Source organism: Tupaia chinensis, unplaced genomic scaffold, assembly GCF_000334495.1.
Source record: "Tupaia chinensis unplaced genomic scaffold, TupChi_1.0 Scaffold000116_1, whole genome shotgun sequence".
Classification (NCBI taxonomy): Eukaryota; Metazoa; Chordata; class Mammalia; order Scandentia; family Tupaiidae; genus Tupaia; species Tupaia belangeri.
Window position 1 is genome coordinate 1,250,316 of NW_006159580.1, and position 24,820 is coordinate 1,275,135.

Sequence of the window (24,820 nt, forward strand, 5' to 3'; positions counted from 1 at the left end):
AACAAGGAACTCAGGGATGTGTTACCTATAGATAAGGAGGCTTCAACTGCATGGTAACGCATATTTCTCAGGTTGGAAGGGGACTGTATGCTGTTCTTTATATTACTCCCTGCCTTTTCGTATGGCAAATATTTCTTTTTTCTTTTTTTTAAAGAATTATTTTATTTAACTTCATTTATTTTACTTTGACCAGAGAGGAACAGAGCAAGAGAGAGAGAGAAAGAGAGAGAGCAAGCAAGCAGGTCCAGGACTCGAACCATGATTGGCCATGTGGGAGTCCAGCGCCCTTAACCACGCCACCTGCCAGCCTCATGTCTGGCAAATATTTCGTAATAAACTTCTCTAAGACTTTTTTTTTTTTTTTTGTAGAGGTTTTCACTATAGGGCATGTGTGCTCGCCAGACAGACAGAGACAAAGAGACAGAAAGTGAGAAATCACCCCCTGGGGGGATGGTCACGCTGCAATCCCTTCTCCTCCGTTCTCCTCTTGGGATCTTGGGCACGCACGCACACGCACCCGGCGTGAGCTTTAAGCCACCGGGTCCAGGACGTGAACCACGGTCAACTACGTGGGAGTCCAGCGACATAGCCATTACGCTAACTGCTGGTTCCCTCTAAGACTTCTATCAACTATTTACTGCATGTGTTTAGTGTGAGGAGAGCTTCCCCCATAGCTCTCTCATACTTTTGCATGTCTTTCTGGAATTTGCCAAGAGCACACGGCCCTAACCACGTCTTACTCAAGTCACTTCTCAGGACTGTTTGCAGAAAGAAGTTCTGAGGAATGAAATAATGCCTGCCTCCAGCAGAGAACACAGGATTGCTTATCGTTTACTACAAAAGCAATGGGGCCAGCAGGTGGCATGGTGGTTAAGAGCACTGAACTCCCACATGGTGGACAGCAGTTTGAGTCCCGGACCTGGGAGCTTGCTTTCTCACTTCCCCTCCCGCATTCGCTCTTGCTATATCCCTTTCTGGTTAAATTTAAATAATAAATAAATAAATAAAATAATTTTAAAAAGAAAAATAAGCACTGAATTCAAACTGGCTCTGAGGTGCCGCAGTAATGTGGCCCAATAGCAGCTGGATCCCACACGGCGTCCAAAGCTCACATCCAGTCCTGCTTCCTGGTAGGCAGCCATTCCTTCTGGACAAAGAAGGCATCCTCTTTCCTCCACGACAAGTTCATTTTCAGAGGAAAAGAGCGTGTCTTTTTGTTTCGGAGAATAAAGTTGGTTCATGAACAGTAAATGTCAATTTGGAGGGGAAAATAAAGGTAGAAGTATGTGTAAGAGTCTGAGCTTTTACTTTAGCCTTACTTAGAAGCTAATAATTAACCCATTACAGTTTCGTGGATGCTGGCAGAACACATAAGGCTCTTGGCTCAGAGAAAAAACTTGAGACTTCCAGACTTACTCACGGCCCAGTAAGCAGTACAGGAGTCTGCATTCGTTCTCCTCGCCCCTCCCCATCCAGTGCCACGCGAGTAACAGGAATGGGTCCAAGGTCCTTAGGGATGGAGCACTGAGCTTAAGGAACTAATTACTTTTGTATACATTTTTTCTTGTTATTCATGATAGAGCACATGCACATGAAATTGAGAGAGACAAAGAAAGAGGATCACCTTCCACAGGGACTCACACACCACAATTCCCAAACACAGGGCTGGCCCCCCACCTCCACTCTTAAGTGTTCAGGGACGCTTTACCAACTCAGAAATCAAGGCAGGACATCCTTTAGAAGTATCGGTCTTAGAGATGAGAATTTATTTTTTAAAGAAGGATTTTTGCGGGACCAGCAGTTGGGGTAATGGCTATGTTGCTGGACTCCCATGTAGCCGACTGCAGTTCGAGTCCTGGACCTGGTGGCTTAAACTCATGCCAGGCATGTGTGCGTGCGTGCCCAAGATCCCTAGAGGAGAACGGAGGAGAAGGGATTGCAGCGTGACCATCCCCCCTGGGGGGTGATTTCTCGCTTTCTGTCTCTTTGTCTCTCTCCATCTTTCTGGCGAGCGCACGTACTCTATAGCGAAAACCTGTCAAAAAAAAAAAAAGATTTTGCTTTAGGGTGCATGTGCTCAGTGGAGAAACAGAGTCAGAAAGCAGGAAACCACCCCCCAGGGCGAAGGTCACAGCACAATCCCTTCTCCTCCATTCTCTCCTCTTGGGATCTTGGGCACACGCACACATGCGCCCAGCGTGAGTTTTAAGCTAGGCATGTGTGCATGCCACCAGTTCCAAGACTTGAACTGTGTTCAGCCATGTGGGAGTCCAGCAACGTAACCACTATACCATCTGCTGGTCCCAGAGTTGAGAAATTTTTAACAAACATAAAATTAGTTTTGAAGACTGCAGGTCTCCTCTTTTCCCTCACACCTTCTATTAGGTTGTCAGAAAGCCACGATACACTTTTCTATGTTTTCCTATGCAAAAATGCATCATGACTTTTCTTTTTTTTCTTTTTTGGAGAGGTTTTTGCTATAGGGCGCATGTGCTCACCAGAAAGACAGAGAGACAGAAAACGAGAAATCACCCCCAGGGGGATGGCCACGCCGCAATCCCTTCTCCTCCAGGGATCTTGGGCACGCACGCACACGCGCCCGGCATGAGTTTAAGCCACCAGGTCCAGGACTCAGACTACGGTGGACTACATGGGAGTCCAGCGACACAGCCATTACACTGACTTTCCTGATGACCCAACAGTAAGACTCGACAACTCCCTATCCCAGCTGAGAATGCTACCAGGCGTGAGCCATAGTCAAGAATGAGAACAAGGGCCTCTCTGAAGCGCAGGGCTCAGAGAAAAGGCTGAGGACCATTAAAATAAGCTGCTCTTCTTTACGACAAACCACCACTTTAAAGAGAAGTGACATGGACTTTTTGAAGCTGATGCTCTCTCTGCAAAAAGAGGAACATACTTCAGATAAAATTTAAAAAAAAAAGAAAGTCGAGAATACTTTATACAGTGCCTTGGAGCTGAGAATCTCAGCATGCTTATATCAGATACCAAATATTTAATTTCTACATTGAGTTCTTTCCCAAATTTAACTCGATTTACACTTACACATTAAAAAAATGTCATTTTTTTCAAGCTTTAAATAAATCAGATGAGATTGTATTGTATTTCTTCTTAACCTTGTCAGTATTTAAAACAATGTATCTCAAACTACAGTCCTCTGATCACAAGGATATGAATCCTCTTGATATGTTTATCTTAAAATGAATATGGGGCCATACCCCAGACATGGCTAGCCACAATGGGGAAGCAGAGTAAGGAGTCTATATTTTTTAAAGAATTATTTATTTAATTTTATTTATCATTATTATTATCTTTTGATTTGAAACAGCATACTTGTGCTCACCAGAGAGACAGAGAAAGTGAGAAACAAGCCACCAGGTCCAAGACTCAAACCTCAGTCAGCCATGTGGGAGTCCAGTGCTTTAACCACCATGCCACCTGCCGACCCCAAGAGCCTGTATTTTCTTTATATGAGAGATGGACAGAAGTATATTCGACAAGGTCTTGTCATGTGGTAATTCATGTGGCCCAGCTCCCAGTTAGCTAATGTCACATTAAAATTGTAGGAAACCATTGTTTTGGACTAAGCCCCTGCTCTAGGCCCCAACAGGCCAGACAAGATGGAGTCACTCCTGCTAAAATGTCACATCATCAAACTGAAACATTAAGGAAGCTGATAGATCTCAAATGGACCAGTTTTGCCTGAGTCAGCACTAAAAGAAAATAAAACTTACATACATCTTAACGGTTTTTCTTAGGGATGTGCAACCAAAATATCTTGAGATATTACCTAGACTCACTGGACTTCCTGCCTTATGACCATCCATACTGCCGTTACAACCAAGTGCCAGCCTCAGCGTGCGTTCATGCCGCTCCCCTTACCATGAACTAGGCCGCTCTCTGTCATACAAGGCTCCTTGCTACTCTCCCAGCCGTTCACAACTCTTGGCTTCAAAGTCATCCTGGAATCTGTAAAACTTCAGCAACTGTTATTCGAGACAACTTGGATTTTGTGGTGCCTAGGCAACTGTCTTAACTGGCCCAAGTAAGTTGTTTTATTTTACTTGCTTTGCCGCAGCCTTTATTTATTTATTTATTTATTTATTATTGCTATTTATTATTATTATTATTATTATTATTACTTTGGTTTGCTATAGGGCATGTGGGCTCACCCGGAAGAGAGAGGACGGGAAGGTAAGAAATCATTCTCCCTCTCCTCCATTCTCCTCTCGAGATTTTGGGCACACACACCTGGCATAATTTTCGAGCTGCTAGGTTTAGGACTCGAACCATGAAGTTGGCCATGTGTGATCCAGCCGTCTTAACCTCCATACTGGGTGCCTCTGGCTCGGCCTTCCTTTTTAGGTTGACAGTGGGACTACAGGTTCGAGCCACTACTCCAGCCTGTCTGGACTGGGCTGGGAACGGAATCTGGGTCCCCAGCGTGACCTCAGCTCTCACACAGAGGTGTCCCCCACTTGCACTATCACAGCTGGGCCAGGAATCTGCATTTTTAACAAACTCGAGGTGATTTTTCAGTTTGTTAGAGTTTGAGAATGGTTTGAGGTTTCAGTTAAATAGCTAAAATGATTCAAAGAAGAGAAAATGAAAGGTTATAGATGGAAAAAGAGATGCATAAATCCATTCTTCAATAACAAAAAAAGTTTCATCCCCTAGTATGACTTGGTGGTTAGGAGCACAGCTTTAGAGTTAGACCCGAGCTCAAAATCTGGGCCTCTCACCTACTGGGCTATACCACTTGCTGGCCCCACTAGACTGTGATTTTATTATTATTATTACTACTATGATTTAATTTTATTTATTTATTATTATTATTATATTTTATTGGGGGGGGGAGTGAGAAGGCAAGCCGCCAAGTCTGGGATTCGAACCAAGGTCAGCTATGTGGGAGTCCAGCACTTTAACCACTATGTCATCTCCCGGCCCCTAGGCCGTGATTTTAGGTAAAATTGTTAACCAGTCTCACGGGACTAAATCTTTACCTAGACTGTCACAGAGTGCGGAGATGGACACAATGACTTAGAACAATTTTATGGTTTTTTGCCCTATAGGCAGGACAAAAATCAATATTCACAGATTAGCTAAGAAAAGTTTGGGGTTTTGTTTTTAGGTGTTTGCCATAGGGCACATGCACTCGCCAGAGAGAAAGTGAGAGACCACCCCCTGGGAGGATGGCCACGCCACAATGCCTTCTCCTCTAGTCTCCTCCTGGAATTTTGGACACATGTGTACACGGGCCCAGGGTGATTTTCAAGCCGCCAGGTCCCAAACTCAGACTGCAGTCAGCCATGTGAGAGTCCAGCGCCTTACCCACCACACCACCTACTGGCCCCCAAAAGATCATTTTTAATACAATTTATTTTGTACACAAGCAGGGAAAAGCTTCATCCTTTTCCTTCTCTAGCAGAAACCAACTACTGCTGGTGATGGCGACATTTTACCTTGTAAGTCGGCACTGAACAAAGGGTGAACAACGGCATCTCAATGAATCTGTGCAATACCCCACCTCAAGTATGCATTATTACCCCCAGGGACAGAGGAAGAGGTGAGACCCAGATATGAAGTAACTTGGCCCATACACATCTGCCCTGTAACAGGGCGGGAAGAGGCAGAGTCCGAGGACGAAGCCGGACCTGTTCACTGGTCCTACTTCCTGCCAGCATCTTCCATCACATCACGACCCTCTTCTCTTTCTCCCATTTCTCCATCCCATCTGGATTTTAGGCACACATGTACACAAGCTCGCATGTTTTCTCTCTCTCTCTCTCTCGACACATATGTACACAAACACACATGCCTTCTGTCCCCCCCCTCTCTCTGGGCACATATGTACACAAACCCACATGTCTTCTCTCCCCACCCTCCTTATAGAATAAATGAGTAAATGAACTTAAAAATAAAATGGGAGAACTCTTTCTGCACTTCACCAATGCAATCAGATTAATGAAATCTTCCTTAAGGATGCCCAGGGTTGGGAACCAGCAGTTAGCGTAATGGCTATGTCGCTGGACTCCCACATAGTCGACCACAGTTCACATCCCAGATCCGGTGGCTTAAAACTCACGCCAGGCGCATGTGCGTGCGTGCCCAAGATCCCAAGAGGAGAATGGAGGAGAAGGGATTGCGGCGTGACCATCCCCCCCTGGGGGGTGATTTCTCGCTTTCTGTCTCTCTGTCTCTCTCTGTCTGTCTGGCAAGCGCACGCGCCCTATAGCGAAAACCTTTCCAAAAAAAAAAAGGATGCCCAAGGTTAATTTATTAATACTACCATTACGACCATGACATCCAGTCTCTACCAAGTCTCTATCAAGAGACCATAGGAAGCTCTTTACCATCAGGCTATGGTTAAATAGACAAATGGGGCCGGCAGGGGGCGTGGTGGTAAAAGGTGCTGGATTCCCACATGGCCGACTGTGGTTTAAGTCCCGGACCTGACAGCTTGCTTTCTTGTTTTCCTTTAGTCTCTCTCTGGTCAAATAAAAAATAATAGTAATAACAAATAGAATTAAATAAATAATTCTTTTTTAAAAACACACAAACAAATAATCACCAAAAGCTGAATAGCACTAAACAACCAAGAGTTCGCCAACAACAACATGAGGATGGCAGGTCAGCTGGACCTTCTGGACAGCAACGATGATACAACATATATTGACTTTTCCGTTTATCATTTGCTTTTACAATTCAATGGAAAATGGACACCAGGCCAGTTGGTGGTGGGGTGGTGAAAGAAGCTGGATCTCACATGGCTGACACTTCACAGTTTGAGCTCCCCACCCGGCGGCTTGAAAAACGCGTTGGCTGTGTGTGCCCCAAAATCTCAAGAGGATAATGGAGGAGAAGGGACTGCAGTGTGGCCATCGCCCCTGGGTGCTGATTTCTCACCTTCCCTTCTTTCTCCCGCTCTCTCTGGCAAGTGCATGCATCTTACAGCAATATTTACAAAGCAAAGAAAAATGGACGCCACTGTACGAGTGTCTCAAAAAAAGCCAGTAAGAGTGATTTAACTATTTTGCCTGCATTTTCTAGCAATAACAAAGAATAGGTGGTCCGTCGGCCCTGTTGTGGGGGAATTCGTGAAGGTGTTTGCTTAGGCAAGGAAACCACTGCTCTGAGAATTGTGTGAGACGTCCATGTTTCGACTCTCTTACCCCAAACAGAGAGCAACAGCTCGACGCCTCTGTCCCCACAAAGGATAAACCACAGCCCTGCGGTGATAACCCAGCCATGCAACGTCACCCTCGATAGCCAGGTCAGTGTACAGGTGGCCACTGGACACAGAATCCTAGAGAAAATCATGCTGCGTACTTCTCTTTCGAGACCCCAGGGTCCCCGGCACTAACTTTCGTCAGCATTTGTGTCCCAGTTAAGGATGACATCACACGGAGTCCGGGATGGCTCAAAAGGCTAATGGCAGCCTGCTATTTATTCCACTCGGGGTAAGTGGGAAAACATTGGCCATCTGGGACTGTGACAGTGTGTAGAAGCTAAGATGAAGTCAAGCTGGAAAAACAGATCCTGATGAGCTTCATTTCTCTGTGGACTGCGATCTGCCAGAGGCCACGTCGTCGTGAAATGGACCCCAACGCTGAGGAGTGAGAATTCTAAGATGTTTGGGTCTCTCGGAATTTCAGAGTCAAAAGAGATCTTAATCATGCCGTTCAAATCTGTCATTTGCAAATGAGGGGACAAATGGCCATCAAATTAAATGACTTGTCCAAGAGTCTCCGCTCTTCGACGGTACAGCTGGGACTAAGGCAATGACAGAAATGGACTGAGCACGGCATCCACTCAACACTCCCACGACCCCGCCCGTGTTCCAGCACCTGCACACTAAGGATGTAAGTTTCAATAAGCAGCGGGCTCTAGGCCCCATGAAGTTAAGCCTCACTGGAGAGATCAAAAGATCTGCAAATACACTTTGCTTCCGACACGATTTTTCTCCACTGAGGAGATGATAACAGCCCAGACTCTGGCTTCTAAACTACCTGCCCGAATCTACAGGGAAGGCTAGTCATGACTTGCTTAATGACAGGGGTGCATTCTGAGAAATGTGTCGCAAGGTGATTTCATCGCTGTGTGACTCTCGCGGAGTCCACGCACGCACACGAAGACGGTGTGGCCCAGTGTGCACCTGGCTCCCATGGCAGAGCCTGTATTCCTTACACCTCTGTCCTAAGTGCGGTCCAAAAATTGACTGAAGCGTCAAAATGCAGGGCGTGACTGTATTTTCGCTATTCAGGCTTTTCTTCAAGCAAAGCCAAACACACTTTGAAGCAGCTAGCTGAGACAGCAGGATCCCCTCACCATCCAAACAAAACGGAACAATTACTCTACGGCACACCGGGTAGCCTGTGAAACATGTCATTCCTGACCGCAGTTCAAATCCCGGCCGGTTCACTGGAACCGTGCTGGGCCTGCGTGTGCATGCCCAGGGTCCACTGAGCTGGAGGGCTGCAGGAGGGGAATCACGGCTGGGCGGCCCCATGGAGGGCGCTCAGCTCTCGCTTTCTCTCTCACACTCTCTGCACGCGCGTGCGCTATCGTGAATAAAGAAAAAAATATGTATCCATTAGAAAGAAACATGCCATTCCACCTGACGGGTTTTATGAGTACCCTCAAAACTTCTGCATGAACAGATTACACGCCTTCCTAACAGCAGATTTATCTCCCCTTCTAGATTCCTTATTTACAATGCTGGGTTCTTAACTGCCGCTGCGCGATCTGCGGTCCAGCTTATACAGTGGCTCACTTCCAAACTGTCCGTCCAGTTCACCAGATTCACATCTAGTCATGCCAATACCTACTGTTTTATTCCCATAGCTTCATTTTAAATATTAAAGCAGTGAAAGTCCTTTCTTGTTCTTTTTCAATTCTGGCCATTCTAGATCGTCTTCGTTTCTATGTCATTTGTTTTTGTATGGTAGGGTTACGTTATTCTAGTGCAGTATTGCATGGCATCTGTTGAAAATATATACCCTGTGGTTCCAGGATACACCACAAGACATCTGTCTTTTTCCTTTTTTTTTTTTTTTAAGAATTATTTATTTTATTTTATTTATTTATTTTGAAGATTTGTTTGTTTGTTTGTTTTTGCTACAGGGCGTGTGCACTTGCCAGAGAGATGGAGACAGAAAGCGAGAAATCACCCCCCAGCGCGGATGGCCACACAACCCCTTCTCCTCCATTCTTCTCTCAGGATCTTGGGCACACACGCACAGGCGCCTGGCATGAGTTTAGATCACCAGGGGCCGGGACTTGAACTGCAGTCAACTACATGGTAGTCCAGCGACATAGCCATTACGCCAACAGCTGGTCCCAGAACATGTTCATTACTGAAAACTCATACCCTTTGGCTATCACTCTCCATGTCCCCATTTCTCCCCTACCTAGACAATCATTATTTAAGTGTCTCTATCAGTTTGACTATTCTGGATATTGAATATAACAGAAATCATACAATGTATGTTCATTTGTTACTGGCTTCTTTCACGTAGCATGCTTTCAAAGTTCATCCCTGCTCTTTACATGGCCCCAAAATACCCCGTTATATAGAAATATCACATTTTGTTTCTATGTTCATCAGCTAATGGGCACTTGGGTTGTTTCCACTTTTGAGCTATTGAGAACGATGCTGCTATGAACACACATGTACAAGTTTTTGGATAAACATATGCTTCTGTTTCTCTCAGTCTATACTTAGAAGTGGAATCACTCGGTCATTTGTTTTACTTTTTTGAGAAACTGCTAGACTGTTTTCCAAAGTGAGTACACCAATTATATTTCCGCCAGCAGTGTATAAGTATTTCGAATTCTCTACATCTTTTCCAATACTTGCTATTACCTGTCCTTATCACAGTCATTCTTAGTGAGTGTGAGGTGACATTTTTGATTCGCATTTCCTTCCTCGCTAACGATACTGAGCACCCTTTCATGTATTTCTTTAGAGAAGCATCTATTCAGAACCTGCACCATTTTTAAAGCTTATTCATCTCCTGGGGGTCATGGAGAACGGGGTGGGCATCTTCGCCAGTGTTTTCACGTTGTGACCTTCACCCCGTCCCCTGGTCTGCAGCCACCAGGACACAAACAAAGAGCCTTCCAATATACTCTGCCCATGTGCAAATGGCTTTTTATTGAGTCGTCAGCCATTATTTCTTCAAATATTTTATTCTGTCTTGTTTTAGTTACCTATTGCTGCATATAAAAAACCCTCTAAACCTAGTGCCATAAAACAAGCATTTTAGTAAGCTGACATATTGTATGCGTTAGAAATTCATTAAAGGGAGGGAACTAGCAGTTAGCGTAATGGCTATGTCGCTGGACTCCCATGTAGCCGACCGTGGTTCACGTCCCAGACCCGGTGGCTTAAAACCCACACTGGGCGTGTGTGCATGTGTGCCCAAGATCCCAAAAGAATGGAGAAGAAGGGATTGTGATGTGGCCATCCCCTCTGGGGGGTGATTTCTCACTTTCTGTCTCTCTGTCTCTCTCTCTGTCTGGTGAGCACATGCGCCCTATAGTGAAAAACCTCTCAAAAAAAAAAAAAAGAATTCATTAAAGGGACAACAGGGATGGTGTTTCTGTGATCTGTGCTATCTGGGGCCTCAGCTAGGATATACATATGAGTGGTTGGGAGTTGGGATCATCTAGAGGCTTCTTCACTCACAGGGATGGCCCCTGGGTTGGAATGCCTAAGATCAGGCTTGTTAACAGAAGAACCTTTATGCTGAGGGACCAGCAGTTGGTGTAATGGCTATGTCGCTGGACTCCCATGTAGTCGACTGCAGTTCAAGTCCTGGACTCGGTGGCTTAAACTCACATTGGGTGCATGTGCGTGCGTGCCCAAGATCCTGAGAGGAGAATGGAGGAGAAGGGATTGCAGCATCGCCATCCCCCCCGGGGGGGGGTGACTTCTTGCTTTCTATCTCTCTGTCTGTCTGGTGAATGCACATGCCCTATAGCGAAAATCTCTCAAAAAAAAAAAAAAAAAAAAAAAAAAAAAATGTTGTTCCATGTAGCGTAAGTATCATTTCCCCCCCATTCTGCCACTTACAAGCCACTATGGTCACAGGAAGAGCAGATAGGATGACAGATAAAGATGCAGCCATATTTGGAAAACACAATCGGCCAGATAGCTGTCTCATCTTCTTTCTCTTTCCTCCTAGGATTCCAACTGCATATGTATTAATCCTGGCCTATGTCACTGAGACTGTTCAATGTTGTCTTTCAATCTTTTCCCCTGTTACTTGCAGAGGATAATTCCACGACTTTCAAGATCAGTGATCCTTTCTCTTTTTTTTTTTTTTTTGGAGAGGTTTTTGCTACAGGGCTCATGCGCTCACCAGACAGAGAGGGAGACAGAGAGACAGAAAGCGAGAAATCACCCCCCAGGGGATGGCCACACAGCAATCCCTTCTCCTCCATTCTCCTCTTGGGATCTTGGGCACGCACGCACACGCGCCTGGCGTGAGTTTTAAGCCACCAGGTCCAGGACTTGAACTGCGGTCGACTACACGGGAGTCCAGTGACATAGCCATTACGCTAACTGCTGGTTCCCAGTGATCCTTTCTCTAGCCACCTCCAGGCTTTTGTTGGGTAAGTACAATACATTTTGCATTTTAGACACTGACTTTTACTTTTAAGTTCTAGACTTTACCTTTGGTTCTTTTTTAAAGTTTCATTTCTATGCTGAGATTCTCCATCTATTCCTCTATTTAACCAAATTTGTTTTAAAATTCTCGTCTGATAACTCCAAGATTCAGTCATCCTAGGGTCAATTTCAATGGACTGTTTTTCTTTGGAGAGGCATTTTCCTTCATTATGAACCTAGGAGTTTATTACTGTATACTGGACACTGTGGAAACTAAATTCTGGCAGTGTTCCTCAAAAGGCGGCTGAATTTTGTCCCACTGGGAAATTAACTTGGCCGATTTCATTCTCTAAGCTCAGTCTTCCCTGTAATGGGAAGCAGCTGGATCTCAATTCAATCTCTCAACTTTTCAACCATTGCTGTTTTAGGCCCCATGGACTCTTCTTCCTCGTGTGTCAAGGACCTGGACAGTTCAGGGAACCAGCAGTTAGCGTAATGGCTATGTCGCTGAACTCCCACGTAGTCGACCGCAGTTCGTGTCCCGGACCCGGTGGCTTAAAACTCACGCCAGGCGCGTGTGCATGCGTGCCCAAGATCCCGAGAGGAGAATGGAGGAGAAGGGATTGCGGCGTGACCATCCCCCCTGGGGGGTGATTTCTCGCTTTCTGACTCTATGTCTCTCTCTGTCTGTCTGGCGAGCGCACACGCCCTATAGCAACAACCTCGCCCAAAAAAAAAAAAAAAAAAGGACCTGGACAATTCAGAAGCACATTTGAGTCTCCTACCCCTGTTAATTCCTTCTTTCTGAGATTCCCCCCTTTTTCTCACCACTCTTTAGACCTAACTCTACCCTCCGACTGCCCTCATGATAAAAGCACGTGCATGTGAGAGGGGGTGGGGTAGAAGCACCCTCCACAGGGTTAAGCCACACGGCGATTCCCCTCCTCCCAGTCCTCCAGCCCGTCAGATCGTGGAACCTCATGTATGTTCTCAGCATGGATGGGGGGTCCAGGTTGGGGACCCAAACCACAGGTGCCCTATGGGAGCTGGCTTCTCTTGAGCAGCACATTACCACTGTGCCGTGGAGCCAGCCTGACTGTAGATTGTTGCTTGAGTTCTAGCCACCACCCATGAAGCCATTTAACTGGCTAGGGCTAGTGAGTTCAAATCGTGTAAGGGAGTTGTGGAGGATACATGAATTTAAAATAAAAATGAAGGTGGAACCAGCAGGTAGCACTGGATCGCTTGTGGTTCAAATCTCAGAACCGACAACCTGAAAAACATGCTGAGCACTCGTGTGAACATGCCAAAAACCCCAAGAAGAGAATGGAGGAGAAGGGATTTTTGGATAGGAGAATGGAGGAAGGGACTGTGGTGAAGCCATGACCCCTAGGGGGGATGATTTCTCACTTTTCCTTGTCTCTCTGAGTCTTTCCAGTGAGCACACACACCTTATAGCAAAAAAGAAGAAGAAAATAAAGGTCTCTAATCCTAAAGAGTATGAACTCTTTTTTTTGGGGGGGGGGGAGGTTTTTGCTATAGGGCACGTATGCTCACCAGAAAGACAGAGAGAGACAGAGAGACAGAAAGCGAGAAATCACCCCCCAGGGGGGATGGCCACATCACAATCCCTTCTCCTCCATTCTCCTCTCAGGATCCTGGGCATGCATGCACACGCACCCAGTGTGAATTTAAGCCACTGGGTCTGGGACTCAAACTGCAGTTGACTACATGGGAGTCCAGCGACATAGCCATTGCACTAACTGCTGGTCCCAAGAGTATGAACTCTTTATGGATTATAACCATATCGCAAAATGGGGATTATCCTCCGGCAAAAAGCTATATAAAGGAGGAACCAGAGGATGGCGTAATGGTTACATCGCCGGACTCCCACAAGGCCAACCACAGTTTGAGTACAGGACCTGGCAGCTTGAAATTCATACTGGGTGCATGAGCATACGTGCTCAAAATCCCAGGAAGAGAATGGAGAAGGGATTGTGGTGTGATCATACCCCCAGGGGGTGATTTCTCACTTTCTGACTGTCCGGAGAGTGCATGTGCCCTATAACAGAACTCTCTCTTCTTATTTTTTGTTTTAAAGAATTTTAGGCAGAGAATAGTCCTTTTTTTCCAAAGAATTATTTTATTTAATTTTGTTTATTTATGTATTTATTTTAATTTGACCAGAGAGGGACAGAGCAAGGGAAGAGGGGGTGAGAAAGCAAGCCACCAGGTCTAGGACTCAAACTGCAGTAAGCCATGTGGGAGTCTAGCACCCTTAACCACCACACTACCTGCCAGCCCCCCCAAACTCCTTCTTAAAAAAAGATTTTACCCATCACAGTTCCCATTTTTCTTTTTCTTTTCTTTCTTTCTTTCCTTTTTTTTTTTTTTGGGGGGGTTTTTGCTACAGGGAATGTGCACTTACCAAAGAGACAGAGAGAGACAGAGAGACAGAAAGTGAAAAATCACCCCCCGGGGGGGATGGCCACACCGCAATCCCTTCTCCTCCATTCTCCTCTCAGGATCCTGGGCATGCATGCACACGCACCCAGTGTGAATTTAAGCCACTGGGTCTGGGACTCAAACTGCAGTTGACTACATGGGAGTCCAGCGCCAGCCATTATGCTAACTGCTAGTCCCACAGTCCCCATTTTTCAAGTTCCCTGTCACCATCTGACTGATTTGATCACTTTCCAATGTCTTCAAATAGTTGTTTTTATACATTATCCAGAATTCATAATCATTATCTAAGAGAGGATTAGTCTGACACAAAATATTCTTCTATACTCAATCTTAGTCAAAAGGCCAAGAAGCAATACAAAATATTCTTCTATGATTACAAGTAGAAACCTTTTCTACTAGATTTCATTTGTTCTAGGTGCTCCCCAAGAGACAACCATTTCATGAATTGCCAAACACACATAGCCAGATGTACACAAATACACCCTCTCAAAGCAGAATGACAAATGGGCAGGTCATCCTCTTGGTTTTCTGGTGAAGTGTTAATTTTTTTGGTTTATTTATTTATTTATTTTTGAGAGGTTTTTCTATAGGGCACATGCGCTCTCCAGAAAGAGAGAGAGACAGAAAGTGAGAAATCACACACACACACCCCCGGGGAGGATATCCATGTCGCGATCCCTTCTCCTCCATGGATCTTGGGCACACATGCACACACGCTTGGCACAAGTTTAAGCCACCAGGTCCGGGACTCAAACCGCGGTCAACTACATGGGAATCCAGCGACATAGCCATTATGCCAACTGCTGGTCCCGGTGAAGTGTTCATTATAAAAAGTCAAAAGAATATAAAGGGGAATAAAAAGAAAATGATTTATACTACATAGAATTATATATCTATATAGAAAGATGTATAAAATAGAATTATTTTACATATATTCTTCTAAAATTTGCTTTCATTAAATAATTTTATTATTGCTTTTCTTGGCTTTTGTTTTATTTTTGCTACAGAAGGAAAGGGGGGAAAGGGAAGGGAGAAAGCACCCCTTAATGAGGCATGGTTCCACTATTACCCTTTCTCTCACTTCTCCGTCCTGTCAGGAGCCTGGTCATGCACGGCCTGGTCATGCACGCACACAGGCAACTAGCATGTTTTTCAAGCCACTGAGGCTGGATTTGATCTACAGTAGGCCATGTGAGATCCAGCTCCCTCAACCACTAGGCCACGGAGCTGGTCTCCTTTTATTTCTAATTAAAAGTCTATCTTGAGCATTTCATATTGTCAAACTTGTTAATGCTCTTTAATAACTGGAATGATTTTTACAAACTACATCTTCATACAGAGGCAGTTAATAAAGTTTCATTTACAACTATTTTATCAGTAATGCTACATTAAATAGTCTCATAGGTTTTTCTCACTTATTTAACTCCTTCTGAAGTACAGACCCGTAGGAGTAAAATTTTATATTTTGACAGACATTGCCAAATTTCCCTGCATGGACACAGTCCCGATTTGCACCCTAAACTGTAATTAACTGCACACATTTCCCACATCCACGGTAGCTGTGTAGTCCGTGACTTGCAGGACGCTCATTTAACCCCATCCAAAAACCAGCCCAGTCCATAGAACAAGAATTCTGCAGAGGTTCTATGGGGTCACCACAAACGTCACGATGTGTTTTTCTATGCAAAAATGTGTCATGACTTTTCCGACGACCCGGTATTTCCTTAATTCCGACGGTCTTGGTGAACTTTCTAATCCCATTCTTAAACCTGGAGTGTTGCTAAAACCGAGCCTAAGGAGCTGAAGCCCTAATACGCTGTATTGTCTCAGTCTTCTTTCCCAGAACTGAGTACTGAGAATTCAGTCCACACAAGACATGTGGCCTCCTCACTGTAACTCACCCCACATAACCTCACTGTCACATATCTGACGGCTTGGAGTCCCGCTGTGATGTCATCTACACCTAACGAGATACCCTTTCGTTGATCAGTCTGGAGCTAGGACTTAGAGCTCCTCGGTGACTGACTGAGGTGGCCGCCTCTGCTCGCTCTTCATTCTCGGCCACTGAGCTTCCACCGCGATCAGGACCCACGTTCCCTCCCAACACCGGTCCTGAAGTCGCCGCCACTCACGACCCACGTCTGGCAGGTCTCACTTGGTCAGGCACATTTCCTGTTATTCTAGCACATTCACTTTAATTTCCTTTACTTTCACTTCTTGACAATTCCCAAATTTATGTCTAGAGCAGTAATTCATGAAATCTGGATATTTCTTGCATTTTTTTTTTTTTTTGGAGAGGTTTTAGCTATAGGGCACATATGCGTTCACCAGACAGACAGAGAGAGACAGAGAGACAGAAAGCGAGATATCACCCCCCCCAGGGGGATGGCCACGCCACAATCCCTTGTCCTCCAGTCTCCTCTCAGGATCTTGGGCACGCACGCACACGTGCCTGGTGTGAGTTTAAGCCACTGGGTCCGGGACGCGAACTGCGGTCGACTACATTGGAGTCCAGCGACATAGCCATTATGCCAACTGCTGGTCTCAATATTTCTTTCAGTTTTGTTTTGATTTTTTGGTTTTTGTTTTTGTTTAGAAGTTTTTGCCTTAGGGCATGAGTGCTTATGGGAGGGGGTAGCAGGGAGAGAGAGAGAAAGAGAGAGACAGTGAGAGGGAAAGTAAGAAATCAACCCCCAGGGGGGATGGCCATGCCACAATCCCTTCTCCTCCATTCTCCTCTGGGGATCTTGGGTACACACACACCAGTGTGATTTTCAAGCCACCAGGTCCGGGACTCAAACCATGGTTGACCATGAGGGAGTCCAGACAGGTAACCACTACACCATCTGCTGGCCCCACTGGATATTATATTTCTGATTTTAAAAACTACATACAGGCTCTGGATTATCCAAAGTGAGGATGCACTTGCGAATGCTCAGAAAAGAAAGGCCGATTCCACCAAGAATTGTTGGTTTTCACCATTAAATAAAAATGGGCATTTTTTCATGGTATCATCTCAAACAGCTATTTAGGGAAGTATAACATATAGAATATCTGACCTTTGAAAACTGCCCAAGGAGGAAACTGAGGAAAAGGGAAGTCATATCATACACTCAGGCTGTCCTTAAGTTCTGAGCAGAACAGCACTAATTTTGATGAACACATATGCTTATTTTAGGAGACAAAAACTACGGTCAGCCCTGTAGCCTAGTGGTTAAGGGAGCTGATCCCACACAGCTGTCCATGGTGGCATCTCCACCCCAGCAGACTGAAAAACATGCCGGGCACGTCTGTGTATATGCCCCAAATCCCAGCAGGGTGGAAAAATGGAGAGAGGACTGCCAGTGGGATCACGCCCCACAGGGGTGGCTCTTTCTCCCTCTTACTCTTTCTGCCTCTCTCAAGGAAGTGCACACACTCTGGCAATGAAAAAAGGCAAAGGCTGCTCAGAATCAGACTGTTACACCTTCCAATGAACGGGGAGCCTTGTCGACCTCTGAACTGTCTCCCCTTCACAGATGACTCAAAGAACACATACCCAAGGGCGTGGCACATTCAATGCCTGGGTGTAGCTGGTTCGCACCACCTAAAGGAGTTGTACAGGATGCAAAGAAGAGTTTAAAATAAAGGGCCCAGCCAGTAGCACGTTGGTAAGGACAACTGGATCCCACACAGCTAACAACACGGTTCAAATCCCAAACTTGGCAGCTTGAAAAATAGGCCGGGTGCATGTGTGCACTTGCCCAAAATCTCGAGAGGAGTATGAAGACGGGTGCTTTCTCACTTTTTCTCGCTATCTTTCTCCGGCAAATATACATGCCCTATAGCAAATAAAGTAAATAAACTAATAAATAAAATTTAAAATAGAGGTCTCTAACGCTAAAGAATATGACATACTTAAAGGCTCAAACTGTATCATTTAGTCTGTATCCAGCACAAAGTCAGGATTACGGATGCTCAATTCATGTTTACTGAATGAACTGGTAAGAATATAAAGCAAAGGAATCACAGGTAGCATGGTGGTTAAGGTGCTGGGCTCCCACGTGGTCAACTGCCGTTCGAGTCCCAGACCTGGGGACTTGAAAATCATGGTGCGAGTGTGTGCACGTCCAAAATCCCAGGATTATGTAGGAGAAGGGACTGAGGCATGCCCACCCTCCCACGGGGCTGATTTCTCACTTTCTCTCTGTCTTTCTCTCACTCTGGCAAACACATGTGCTCTATGGCAAAAACCTAAATAAATCAATAAAAACTGCCAAAAAGTGGACTGAACTGAAAGATACATCCAGTAATCTATCCACATTCTTCCACACATTGCAAACCAGGTATAGTATGTCTGATTAGTCAGGCATGCTAAACGAGGTACAAGTGTCATCTATAAATACGGAAATAAATTCCCTGTGAGGCTAAGGTGGATGGCACAGCCCTTCCATTAGAGATAATCAGAGGGTGCAGGGCTGGCCCCACAGCGTGGTGTCTAAGGAAGCCAGATCTCACATGGCAGACTGTAGTTCAATTCCTTGCCCCAGGAGCTTGAAAGCACGTCTCCTCTTTCCATCTCTCTCTCTCCCCCTCTATCTCCTCTCCTCTTTCTCTCTTACTGACGAGCATGCGTGCCTCCTGGCAACTAAAAACAAGTGCATTACAATCCCGAGCTTAGCGGTTACGGGAGCCGGATCGCAAACGGCCAAACGCCGCTCACATCTCAGCTCTAGTGGCTTGAAAAACATGCCAGCTTTACGTGCAACAGAATGGAGAAACAGAAGGGACTGGACTGCAGTGTGACCACACATCATTATGGGATGTTCCCCTCTGCATTCGCTCTGGTGAGTGCAAACACCCTCTGATAATTAAAAAAAAAAAAAAAAAAAAAGTGCAAAGTATTTTAAAAGGAGAGACAGAAAGAGGGAAATTAGTACATGCTTAAAAGCTCTATCTAGTTTTTATAATAAAACTAACATCTAGGAAAAATGAAAAAGAATACTTTTTTTTTTTTTTGAGAGGTTTTTGCTATAGGGGGCGTGTGCTTTCCCGACCGAGACAGAAAGTGAGAAATCACCCCCCAGGGGGGATGGCCACGCTGCAATCCCTTCTCCTCCATTCTCCTCTCGGGATCTTGGGCACGCACACACACGCGCCTGGCTTGAGTTAAGTCACTGGGTCCGGGACGCGAACCACGGTCAACTACGTGGGAGCTCAGCAACATAGCCATTACGCTAACTGCTGGTCCCAAGAATGATACTTTTCTGAGAACAAAAATCTCTGTTCTCCAAAGTTTATTCACCTATTTCCTTCATATGAGACAGAGACAGAGACACCTGTGGCAGGGTCTCCACATGACGATCCTTCCCCAGGCAGGATCATGGGAAGCACACACCCATCATGTTGAGGAAGACCTGGCCCAGTCAGGAGCCTACCAACCTGATCTCTAACCAGCATGCCCAGACTGCCCATGCAGACACGGCAAAGCCCAAAACTATTTTAAATAATAGTGAACAGGCTTGGCCATGGGGGCACAAACAGAAGGGTGCCACTCTGCACTCGCTGGGGCTGCACAGAGACCCAGGACTGGCTCCTGGTCTGACCCCAACACACCAGCTGTGCTGGTGTAGGCCTGTATTCCTGGCTAACTGGAGGCTGGGGCAGGAGGACTTGGGGTGCATAGACCCTGTCGAGAATATCTATCTTGGGACCAGCAGATGGCATACTGGTTACGTCGCTAGACTCCTACACAGGGGACTATGGATCGAGTCCCAGACTCCCACTGGACATGTGTAGGTGTGTGCCCAAAATTACAAAAGAAGAATGGAGAAGGGATTGTGGTGTGGCCATCCCCTCTGCGGGATGAGTTCTCACTTTCTGTTTCTCTGGCAGGCACACATGCCCTATAGCAAAAATCTCTTTTGAAGAAAGAAAATCTCTCTCTCTCTTCTTCACAAATGTATATATGCTCTCTCCATCTCATTTTTTAAAAGAATTAATAACAATAGCTAACTATTTTTTTTTCTTTTACAGAGGGTGCATGTACTCACTAGAGAGAGAGAAAGCACCTCCCCTGGTACATGGCCATGCCCCAGTGCCTCCTCCTCCTTTCCAGGATCCTGGACGTACATGCACATGCACCCAGCATGTCCCTCATGCTGCCAGGTCCAAGATTCGAACCACTCAGCCCTGTAGGATCCAGTTGCCCGAACTATTAGGTCATGGGCCAACCCAATAGCTAATATTTAATAATTGCTTACTTTGGCGTGGTGGTGAAGGGTGTTGGACTCCCTGGCTGACCGCGGTTCAAGTCCTGGACCTGGCAGCTTGCTTTCTCATTTGGCGGGAAGTGGGAGATTTCAGAGTACATGTAGATTGAGAAGCTGTGAAAATCAGTAGCTCAGGAGAATTGGGGGTTTTTTTGTTGTTCGTTTTTTAATTTCTTTCTTTCATGAGGGAAAGAAACAAGCACCATTTGGACAAATTAAAATAAATAAATAAATAAATAAATACAGTTAGATAAAATAATTCTTTAAAAAATAATAATGCTTACTTGATTCTAGGCTTTAAGCACTGTATACATTTTAATTAATTTATTCTTATCAATGGCCCCATGATATAAAGACTGGTATTAAGAAGGAGACACAGAGGCATAGAAAGCTCATACACCTTCCTAGGGTCACAGAGCGAGTTCACAATAGCCGGCAGTCTATCTCAAGAACTCACACTTGGTAACGCCACACCCTCTTTTTGACTTTTCACAGTCAAGGTTAGGAGGAGTTTGGAGAAGCTCCGACAGTCTCAGGGCAAAGGCAAAGGCAAAGGCAACGAGAACTACGGCAACGGAGACCCGAGTTCTAACCAGACCCCCGGCACAGCACAGACCTCTGGGATCGAGGCTCTCTGCCCTCCCAGTACCCTTCCTAGCCATGTTTCAGCCTGCAAGCCCACATTCTAGTGACAGAACCGTACGCAGCGTTGGACATGCCCTGCTGCTTCTCAACTCAGCCCCATTGCTCATGCAGCTCGACCTGCCTGGTGTCACCTGGGCTAAGGAGCCACAGCCAACTGCCTGAAAGAAAGAGAATGGGTAAGAGGCGCTGCTGAGGCTCAGCAAAAGGACGTGCTACGATACACTGCCAGGACTCTAACTTCCCATCGACCTCAAATGAAATGTGTCCCCCTTCTTTCCCCCCAGTTGAAAACACAAAGATGAATGAATAAATGAATGAAGAAAAGAGAGGAACAACTGCTTCTCAGCTTTTTGTCTAAGATCAAGTGAAAGACAAAAATAGATTTGTCTAAGAAAAAGGACATACAGGGGCCAGCAGGTGGTGTGGTGGTTAGGGTGCCGGACTCCCATATGGCCGACGGCGGTTTGAGTCCCAGACCTGGTGGCTTGCTTTCTCACTTTCCCTCTCTCTCTCTCTCCGTCTCTCTGTCTCTTTCTGGTGAGCGCACGTGCCCTGTAGCAAACTGAAAACAATAATAATGATAAGTAAAATTAAATAAATAATTCTTTAAAAATAAACAAAAAGACAAACATGTTTTCACTACTGCTTTCTCTCTCTGTCTCTCTGTCTCTCTCTGTCTCTCTGTCTCTCTCTCTCTCTTTCTCTCTGTCCCTCTCTGGTCAAAACCTCTCAAAAAAAAAAAAAAGAAAAGAAAACATTTGTATTCTAACTATAAATGCTCCAACACCAGTGCACTAAAAGACAGAGCTGTCGGATGCTTGCACCCATGTGTGGATTAGGTCAGCTACAAACGTGCACATACACAGGTTTATCGTATTGGTAACGCCAATAGCACGACTGGCAAAGCCAAGAATGACAGCATTTTCCAAAATGGTGGCCAACTCTTGGTAAAGCTCAAAACAATCTTCCACCATGGAAGTTGTAGTCCTGGAACATTCTTTGTACTTTAAGGTTGTGTGATACTTTGCTTTTTTATATAAAACAGATCTGGGCCCATAAAATCCAAACAAAACAATCTGCCTAGGTAAACATCTAACAATATTTAAAAGTCAAAAAGACAAGGCACAGTGCTTCTTTATGGGAGACTATTTCACATAGTGCAGGACACCAACATGCCTGGCCTCCTGCTCATCAAAACCTGGTCACACCCATTGCACAGTGACAGCCAAAAACCTTCTCGGTGAGATAATGATCTAACTGATTTTTTTTGGGGGGGAGGGGAGGTTTTTGCTATAGGGCACATGTGCTCGCCAGAAAGACAGAGAGAGACAAAGAGACAGAAAGCAAGAACTCACCCCCCCAGGGGGGATGGCCACACCACAATCCCCTCTCCTCCATTCTCCTCTCGGGATCTTGGGCACACACACACACATGCCCAGTGTGAGTTTAAGCCACCGGGTCCAGGACTTGAACCGCAGTCAACTACATGGGAGTCCAACGACATAGCCATTACGCTAACTGCTGGTTCCGATCTAACTGATCTTAAGTAAGTAATTTTTACTTAAGGAATGGGAAGGGAAATACTTTCTTCTCCTTAAGACTCCTCCATTCCTTCAAATAGTTTCCCAATGACCAAGTTCCAAAACTCCATCTAATAGTAAATTTGATTTACATATAACTAACCCATTCTGGCTGTGGGGAGCTAACTTAGGACACTAACATTAGAAAACAATTGGGTAGTAGTAGTAGACGACACACTCTGAAGTCCAAACTTGGAAATAAGTTTTGGGAACATACCCCTCCCGTGAAGTCAGACTTAAATATATTAATACCTCGCATCGATGGTCTCTATAATGTTTTAAATGATGGGCTGGCAGCCGAGCTACATATAACCAACACGCTATAAAGACTGAGCACACATGTAAAACGGTAACTGATCACGGTAAATAAAACGAAGTCGACCTAACAACTACTTTATAATATACCTGTTCCTTATTTCTGTGGCAAGCAGACTTGTTTTCCCCTTGACTGGAAGTACTGACTGGTTCTAATGCTTACACATATTGGAAAACGTCCTCGGTACTGGCACATGCAGCAGCTACTGCCTTAACCACACAGAATGAAAGGCCTCTTATTTTTTTTTTAGAATTATTTAACTTATTATTTTAGTTTGCTATAGGCACATATGCTCACCAGACAGAGATACAGAGAGAGAGGGAAAGTAAGAGAGCAAGCTGCTAGGTCTAGGACTTGAACCGTGGTCGGCCATGTGGGAGTCCAGCGTCTTAACCACAGCACCTCTGCCCCCTTGATACTGGCTGATTTGATTTCCTTGCCCTTCTGCTCCAGCTCCTCCCCAGTCTCGGGTTACCTGAGTTTCACCCATGCACTCTCACTCCATGTATCTTCTCCCACTCTACGCATGCACCCATTTTACCCCAGGCGTCATCAAACTCTGGTTTCGGACGCAGCCACAAAGCACACCCCACTACTGCAGGGGCCACACGCCAGTGGAGAGCAAGAACAGAGCTGTGATGAAAAGCAGCCATTCACGTGCTGGCTTCAGCTGCACAGATACTAACGCTGAAATGACACAGAGATTAGCCTGGCCCCTGTGGAAGGATGACACGCAAATTCCTGACGCGGTCCGTATTTTTCACTTACTGCTGTTCCAACTCTAAGGTTGTTGTGTTTTTGTCTTTAATTATTTTGCTTATCAATAAAAAACAAAATAGATTAAAAGAAAAGAATCTGTTCAGTGATTAATGCCATACTCAAGATTACTGTTCAACCAGATTCCATACTAGGTGAGGGTAAGTAAATTAAGTCTAATTTTTGTTTAAGACTATAGTATAGGGAACCAGCAGTTAGCATAATGGCTATGTCGCTGGACTCCCACGTAGTCGACCGCGGTTCGTGTCCCGGACCCGGTGGCTTAGAACTCACGCCGGGCGCGTGTGCATGCGTGCCCAAGATCCCGAGAGGAGAATGGAGGAGAAGGGATTGCAGCGTGACCATTCCCCCTGGGGGGTGATTTCTCGCTTTCTGTCTCTATGTCTCTCTATGTCTGTCTGGCGAGTGCATGTGCCCTACAGTGAAAATCTCTCCAAAAAAAAAAAAAGACTATAGTATATGATTATGTTATCTTCTTCAACTCTACATAAGGAAATCCTCTAAAGGTCAAACCATGTTTTGACCCTTCAGCTATTTCGCTTATGCTGAGATCAAAGTTTCCTCCTTGTAGTACACCTTGATATAAAAAAGAAAAAGATGACACAGGGGATAATCTTTTGTTCCTTCCCTCCTTAGGTACTAAGCAAAAACATTCAACTTCATCTCGCTGTTGAAGTTTAAGAATGGGCCGGCAGTTAGCATGGTGGTTAAGGCGCTGGACTCCCAAATGGCCGACCATGGTTCAAGTCCTGGACTTGGCGGCCTGCTTTCTCACTTTCCCTCTCTCTCTCTCTCTCTCTCTGTCTCTCTCTGGTCAAGTTAAAAAAATAATAATGATGATAATAAGTGAATAAAATTAAATATATAATTATTTTTTAAAAGTTTAATAAGGGGACCAGCAGTTAGTGTAATGGCTATGTCGCTGGACTCCCATGTAGTCGACCGCGGTTCACGTCCCGGACCCAGTGTTTTGTTTAAAACTCACATTGAGCACGTGTGCGTGCATGCCCAAGATCCTGAGAAGAAAATGGAGGAGAAGGGATTGCAGCATGGCCATCCCCCTTAGGGGATGATTTCTCGCTTTGTGTCTCTCTGTCTTTGTCTGTCTGGTGAGTGCATGCGCCCTATAGCAAAAATTCTCAAAAAAAAAAAA

General features: G+C 45.3%; 1 protein-coding gene and 1 non-coding gene across 2 annotated transcripts in view; one reads left to right on the plus strand and one right to left on the minus strand.

Moving 5' to 3' along the window:
• BLTP3A (bridge-like lipid transfer protein family member 3A) overlaps positions 1–24,820 on the minus strand; it is a 120,718-nt gene that overhangs the window by 83,533 nt on the left and 12,365 nt on the right. The gene's annotated exons all lie outside the window — the stretch shown is intronic.
• On the plus strand, positions 23,548–23,651 carry LOC114007056 (U6 spliceosomal RNA). The gene has a single exon (XR_003548710.1). It is a non-coding gene; the product is annotated as a U6 spliceosomal RNA (small nuclear RNA).